The sequence below is a fragment of the Sinocyclocheilus grahami genome, unplaced genomic scaffold, assembly GCF_001515645.1.
Source record: "Sinocyclocheilus grahami isolate Dianchi unplaced genomic scaffold, SAMN03320097.WGS_v1.1 scaffold292.1, whole genome shotgun sequence".
Lineage (NCBI taxonomy): Eukaryota > Metazoa > Chordata > Actinopteri > Cypriniformes > Cyprinidae > Sinocyclocheilus > Sinocyclocheilus grahami.
The window spans coordinates 28,072-36,422 of NW_015505471.1; the positions used below are offsets into that span (position 1 = coordinate 28,072).

The 8,351-nt window shown below is 35.5% G+C and overlaps 1 pseudogene; it reads right to left on the reverse strand.

Moving 5' to 3' along the window:
- LOC107600800 (cytoplasmic dynein 2 heavy chain 1-like) overlaps window positions 1–8,351 on the reverse strand; it is a 46,065-nt pseudogene that overhangs the window by 27,356 nt on the left and 10,358 nt on the right.

Here is an 8,351-nt window from a genome sequence, read left to right on the forward strand (position 1 = left end):
GTGTGTGTGTGTGTGTGTGTGTGTGTGTGTGTGTGTGTCGTCTCTCTCTGACCTTACCCAAAGCTTGAGATGCAAAAGCTGCCATCGCACTCTGTAAGCGATCCGGCCGTAACGCCTGAACCACCAAAACCTGAGAAAGAGACTGAAATAGAGTCAGTGCTCTGTGAGCATTCTGATTGGTGCAGACTGTTGATTGACAGCTCACCTGCTGAAAGAGGGAGATCTTCTTCTCTGATCGCAGCAGGAACTGCGTGAGAACGTGAACCACTGGTCTGAGTCGTTCAGACAGAGAGACTGATACAGCACTGGAAATGTGCTCTAGAGACACACAGAAATAATAAACATACTAGAGAAAGACAGAAAAAGCAATGCTAATAGTCATTTTCATTTATGCGTTTGGCAGATGCTTTTATCCAAAGTGACTTGCACTGCATTCAAGGTACATATTTTATCAGTTCTTGCATTCTCATGGCGTTGTTAGTGCCATGCTCTATTGTTTGAGCAGTAGGAAAGCCCTGGCTTAACTAGATGATATAGTCAAATGTCTGGCTCAGTTTGATTAGCTAGGGCCCTATGAAATACATTTTATATTTATTCTAAATTCTGGTGTTTTTTTCTGCTTTATTTTTTTCTGGATTCCGTCTTTCTGTTTACATTTTTCTGGATTTCATTTTAATGGTTAAATTAAATTTTCATAAAAAAATGTAATTTAAAGTAAAATAATTTTTTTTAAATATTACTAAATATTATTAAAATGTTTTTTTTTTTACATTCTAATATTTCTGGTTTCCATTTTTTTCTCTTTATTTTTTTCTGGATTTTAAGGGTTAAATTAAATTTAGTAATCAAAAAGCATTTCTTATTAATTAAATCATGAAACTTATACAATTGAACAACAATATATTAAAAGTTTATCTTGGAGTTTTTGTTTATTTATTATTATTTTTTTTTAATTCCAGAAAGTCTATGTTGTATTTTTCTTGATTTATGGTTATAATAATAATTGTATTACAAAAAAAACATTATAAAAAAAATGGTGTTAATCAAATTAAAGCATATAACAATTTACATTAAAACTTGTATTAATCTTTTAAAATGTAACCAAATTGAAATTTAACAATTCCTTTTGGTAAACAATTCTGCACTCAAACAGAGGTTTGAGTGCTGGTAAAATTAAAACACAATAAAATATAATTTAAATAATTAAAAATATATATATATTAAATATATTAAATATAAGACATTAAAAAATAAAGTTTTGATTATTATTAGTATTATTACTACTACTTTAAGAAGTACATGCTTCTGCACAATAGTAATATATTTCTGTCACAATTTCTTCAAGTTAATCTCAACTTCTGTTCTGACAGGTTGTCGGGAAGACCTGAGTTTCTGTGTGTATATGACATGACAATAGTTTTTATGAAATGAAAAGGTGAAATGCTGGTGAAGTGACTCTCAGAGCAGCTCTGGATTTATTCATCAAATCCACATTTTATTCCGTAATTTTTTCGTAAAGGCCCTAATTACCTTGAGCAGAGCCACGGCCATCAGCCTCTCCTGATCAATCCAAGATGGAAATGGGACTTCTGGGAGTCCTGAAGAAAGACAGAGAGAGACTTTCTACAACTGAAGAGAAGAGATGCGTTTTATTTAAATTGAGAAAAGCATAAAGATATTCATACCGCCTCGCGAACCATGTCTCCAACGATCAGGCCAGTGAACACGTCCCATTCCTGCATGAGACACAAACAAACACGAGTGATTTGGTTTCATTGTGCTTTACTGGCAGGACTAATAACAGCACATTTGTCTTGTCAGAGCCACTGCGGTAACTGTAGACGACCCGAAATAGAACATCATCATTCATTAAAGATCGGTTATGAGAGTTTAGCACTCAAACACACACTTACGTTCTCCTGGAAGAGTTCTGGGTTCATTCCCTTCACAAAGTGCAGCGCAAACATCAACTGATCCGCCTGTAAACGCACACACAGATTCGTCATTTTAGATGAGAACAGCGCTAGCAACACAAAGATCCTGGGTTCGATTCCCAGGGAATGCATGAATTGAGAAAACGTGCAGCTTGAATGCAATGCAGATCATTTTGGATACAAGCGTCTGCCAAATGCATAAATGAATGAATATGAGACAGTGCCAGTGCTGGAGGCTCGTTCATGATTTGCAGTAAAGAAGAGCAGGCTCCGTGCTGGAAAAATTGGTCTCCATAACACGTAAAACAACAGCTCAATCTGGCTAGACCGACACAAAACAAAACTAGATCACTGTCGCTAGAATCAATTAAGCTCTCTCAGTGGACTAGACAAACACTCATTTATGTTGTGCTGCATCGACTCAAACTTCAAATAAGCTGATTTACAAATATCATATGAATTAATTGACTACCATGCATTTTATTCATTCCATATTCAGATCAATTATATTTTTAAATAAAGTCTGTTATAGCAGAACCAGCTCTTGGTGGCATAAATACATTGAATTAAATTTGGGCTTTTTTTTACTTTAGACTGTACAATATGACTAGACTAATCACGTTTACCATTTCTCTGCAAAAATTTCACAGGCAAAAGAAAGCAGGATTGGTTGTGACAAAATATGATGAATGACACAGGGATAATGAATAATGACGAAATTAACATCCAAAGCTATTCTGTCAGCTAGCAAACGAAGCAGCTCTAAAAACCTTCCAAACAGACCCTTTTTAATGGATAATTTTATAATATTGAAGAGTAGTGTTATACAAAACTGGTCAAACAGTGTTATTTTAGTAATATCTATGTAGTGTTATAGTGTTTATTAATATTTTTAATTCGCTTTTATTTTTATTTTTCATTTTAATATTAGTTTTCTGTGCATTTGTCATTTTCATTATTTTTTAAATTATATTACTATATTATTTTAAATGTATTCAAATTCATTAATTTTATAAAATTGTATTTAAGTTTTTAAATATTTTGGGTTATTATTTTTTTTAAATAATTTTATTTTTTAATAATTTATGAATTAAAATAAAAAAAATTTAATAAATGTAACAAAATAAAATTAGCCTTTTCCTCAAGTTGTGTGAACAAATCACTTGCTCAGAGCATTTGTTCTGGTCATTACGAAAACCTGTCATCAAAATGATGGCTGATGCTGTATGGTTCTAAGTGGGTGGAGTCATTGCTATTGGAACATAACGAGGGCTCTGATTGGTTCTGGGGTTTTATGTGGGCGGGGTCATCTCTATTGGAATATAATGATTGATTCAGTGTGTGTTACCTTGAAAAGTGAGCGGCAGATATACTCATACACCATGTTCTTCAGACGGCTCTCCAGCATGGACATCCTCACATCGGTGCTCTCACTTTCCTGCATCATACACACAGTTAGCTTCACTAATTCATTATTTTGTCAGTGTGTGTCCTCGTCACCTGCAGCGCTCTGTGAAAGAGTGGCAAGAAAGAGGCCAGACTTAATCTGTACATGTTATAAATCTTACACAGATCCGTGATCACGAAGTACATCTCGCTGGCTGTCTCGGCTAGCGGCAGGTATGTGTCGCTTTCCTACAGACACACGGAGAGACTGATGTTACACTGGTGCCACCTGCTGTTTCATTCATTCCTGGTATCTTGTTCATAATCGTACTCTTTCCCAGTGTCACCTGGTCGAGTGACGTCTGCAGGCGGTGCGATTGGATCAGAGCGCTGCTGGCTTTGGTCTGGTTCAGAGACTTAATCAGCTCCTTATTCTCCAGGATATTCCCTTGAGCGGTTGCTAACGTCTTTACACACACACAAAACACACAGTTTGTTGCGCTTATGGAGAAAAACAATCAGTAAAAGGGCATGCTGGGATCGGTGCTTCAGTACCTCCAGCAGTGACTCCTCCAGCTGAGCGAGCTGAATCTTCTTCTCCTCTTTCTGTTGCAGGAGCTTGGTTTTTTTGCTCTCCAGCTCTGGTTTCTCCTGCTGGATGGTCAACGCTAGCAGCTAAACACACACATATGCGATAATGATGAGCTTTATGGAGTCAGAGCAGTGTGGTTGTGATAAGTGTGTGTGTGTGTGTCGTCTCTTCTGTACATCTGCAATGCAGCAGTCTGTACACAGACTTTAATTTCCGTCTCTCTCTTTCTCTCCTCATCCAAGTGCTGAAAAGCTCTTGGTTTATCTGCCTCGCACCGGTCCCTGATAGACTCAGCCATATCTGCTCCACACACACACACACACACAGCAGCATATGGAGGAGGCTTCAGAAATGCCCGCAGGTCTTATTTCATACACACAGCTGAGACAGGAGGATAAACACAGGCACAGTGTGTGTGTGTTTCCTAAAGGAGCATCTAACTCCACGTTCTAACCATAACTGACACACCATGTTTCAAGCGTCAATTAATTTTTCAGTTCTCACTGAAAGTGAAATCATAGTGAAATGACAAAATCACAGCCAATCATAACAAAAACTACCATTTAAAAGTTTGGGGTCAGTATGATATGTTTGAAGAAATTAATACTTTTATTCAGAAAGGATGCATTAAATTAATCTATAGTAACAGTATAGACATTTATAATAAATAAATGCTGTTCTTTTGAACTTTCTATTCATCAAAGAATCCTGAAAAAGAAAATGTATCACAGATCGCACAAAAATATTGTTTTCAACATTGATAATAATCAGAAATGTTTCTTGAGCAGCAAATCAGCATATTCAGATGATTTCTGAAGATCATGTGACACTGAAGACTGGAAAATTTCAGCTTTGATCACAGGAATAAATTACACTTTATATTCACATAGACAACATAGACAAGTATGTTTACTGTATTTTTGGACCAGGCTGTCAGTTTTAGTTCCTGTGTAAATCTGGCATTGTTTGCCTTCAGAAACTTTACTATCATTGGATATGTAAATAAGCAACCTAATAATCGGATAGTAATGATAGAAAAGCATTTATGTAAACACCTCAATCGATCTGACAGAGCTCAAACCAAATGAAGGGGTGGTGGAGATACTAAATAATCTGTTAAACAGCAAAATATGAGTCATGTAAACAAATCTGACTGCTTTCTCAATCGGATTCAATGCATGTGCTGAAATTCTGCAAATGCAAGTGAATATTTGCATTAAACTGCAAACTTTAGGCTACATATAAATAGTACTTTCAGCATCAGAAAATCAATACAAGAAAACAGTATGTCCAGATGTACTAGTCAACATTTGAAGTGGATCAAAACCTTTCATCAAAGTTGTCCTAAAACCAAAATGCGTACTTGTCTTAGGACAACTTTGATGAACTTTTTTGATCCACTTTAAATGTTGACTACTGTAGCTGAAATGTATAAATATTTGAGCATTTCATAGCTGTTACTGATGTTAATATCAATCATTTACATCTGCATCTCAAATCAAAACAACTGATTCACTGTCAAATGTGTATTTCAATTCTGACTATTATTTTTGATTTTTATTATTTAATGCACATTTAGTGTACTCACCCAGCAGCGGGTACAGCACGGGTTCAACGCCGTCCATCTCCTGAATAATCAAAGTTACGAAGTTAGCATCCTGAGACAGAGAACCAGCTGCAGTCAAATAAACAGTACATGTGTGATTTTGGGGTTTTGACATAAAAATAGACTAATTACGCAGAAAACTAGAGTAAAGTTTTATTCTAAATTAAAAAAAAGTTATTTTTTTGTGGTGTTGGGTTTTTACCATGAAACACAAACTGTGTTAATATGTAAAAAATCAAATCTGCCATTGTTTGTAATAACGAATGAAATAAGGGCATACATTTTTTTTTAGGATATTTTATTGTTTGATCAAAATTATTGCTACACTGTAACAAAAATTCAATAAAATTTACGGCAAAAAAACGGCAGCTGTGGTTGCCGGAATTTTACCGTAAAAAATACAGTAGCAATGTTTTAGGTCTTAACTTAAATTTACAGTTACAATACATGTAATGTCCAATACAGTTTTTCACCGTATATAGTAGGGGAATTTACCGTTAACCATTTAACAGGTTTTTACTGTAGCATTTTTACAGTCTTAATCGTTAAATTCACGGTCATTTTTTACAGTGTAGGGACAATTCAGTAGTGGCTGATATTGGTAGGATCATGTCATAGCATCTCTACTAAATTCTACACCCTTGAAAATAATAACTAGCGATGTCCGACTTTGGAAACTATAGTTCTCTTCTTAAATATGAAGAGGTCAAACAACAGATTAATGAGTTTCTACAAATTTCACAAAAAGATTATAACGTAATTATAGTATAAGTCAGACATTGACGTGAGTTGCTGTTTTTGTCTCTTCGGAGGAAGATTCATTCACTTTTTTTGTACCCACACAAGAAATTTAGGTCAGATTTTTAAATGGTCATCTCATTTTGATGTTTTCTTTGGATTGTTTGACTACTCAAAAGAGAACATAGGAAAATATTGCTTAATTCATTTGTGTTTGCTGCCAGCTAAATTTCACATACATAAAAATCTGGCTCTAAACCTCTCTTTTCTTTATTTGAAGTTAATCTAGATAAGTGCGTGGAAACTATCCGAAGTTCTGTTAAAATGCATCTCTATATTCAAAATATCTATAATCTCTATATTCAAAAACATGGTTACTATAGTTAAACCATGGTAACCACAAATTACCCATGGTTTTGCTACACTAACCATATTTTAACCATGGTACTTGTAGTAAAACTGTGGTTACTACACTTTTAATATTGTATAATAAAACCATGGTTAATTTTCTTAAGGGATTTGTATTTGTGTACTCTTTTTTTCTTCTTCTTTGTATTGTTTTTATAACTGTACTGCCATAATGGTTTGATGTTTTGTACTGTTTAACAAAAAAAAAAAGAAATCAGAAAAAAACAATTGCGATTTGCGATACGCGCTCCAAAGTCCCGATCTGAATTAAATGATTTGCGAAGCGCTCAAAAGTTCTGATCTCAATCAAATTATTCACGACCCATGCTCCGAAGTTCCAATCTAAATCAAATGATTCATGGACTCGCACCTAAGTCCCGATCTAAATCGAATGATTTGCGAAGCGCTCAAAGGTTCCAATCTCAATCAAATGATTCACGAACCCGCACCAAAGTCCCGATCAGAATCAAATGATTTGCCATACGCAAAATTCGCATTTTCAATTCGCGAAATGATTTGCAAACCTGCTCTGAAATTCCGATCTAAATCAAAAGATTCATGAACCCACTCTGAAGTTCCGATCTAAAACAAATGATTCACAATAAGCGAAGTTCTGATCTAAATCAAATGATTCACGAATCCGCTCCAAAGTTCCGATCTAAATCAAATGATTGGCGAACCCACTCCAAGTCCTGATCTGAATCAAATGATGAAACGATACGCGACCCGATTGGAGCACTTCGAAACAGTGAATAATTTTGTGTCACAATGGTTCAACTGATTCGGAGTTTCGAAAATCTCTGTTTCGCTCATCACTATGTGCTTTTTAATATTGTAAGGTCCATGCACTTGGCCCAAGGAAGGTATCCAGTGGTGGATGAAGGTTTCTTGCGTGTTCGGTCTTTTCAGCACGCAGAGTTATTCAATTTAGGTTTAACTCAAATCTGACTTCATTTTATTATCTAATCTGACTCCATTTTAGTGTGACCTCGAATTTAGGTTGAAAGGCAAATTGGTTGTTTGTCTGTCTTTAATTATTGCTATTATTCTGACATTTGGTTATTCTAATTAACTCTTTACTTTATATTTACTCGTTCATTAGGAATCTATGTCACTTAGGATGCCTCACGGCGCCCGCTATGCGTGGGCCCCACGATCACAAACTCGCTCGGTCTGATCCTTAGCCAGAGGTTTATGACTAATACTATTTAATGCTTGCGTGTTCGGTCTTTTCAGCACGCAGAGTTATTCAATTTAGGTTTAACTCAAATCTGACTTCATTTTATTATCTAATCTGACTCCATTTTAGTGTGACCTCGAATTTAGGTTGAAAGGCAAATTGGTTGTTTGTCTGTCTTTAATTATTGCTATTATTCTGACATTTGGTTATTCTAATTAACTCTTTACTTTATATTTACTCGTTCATTAGGAATCTATGTCACTTAGGATGCCTCACGGCGCCCGCTATGCGTGGGCCCCACGATCACAAACTCGCTCGGTCTGATCCTTAGCCAGAGGTTTATGACTAATACTATTTAATGGGTTGCCCATGCTTACCATTCTTTAAATAGTAGTTCTGTTTAGCCCCCTACAGTTACCCATGTAATGCTCAAACATTAATCAGCGGTTCTGCTAGACCCTCTGTCTAGCCCCCGATAGTTAATATAACTACGTACAACTTAATTAA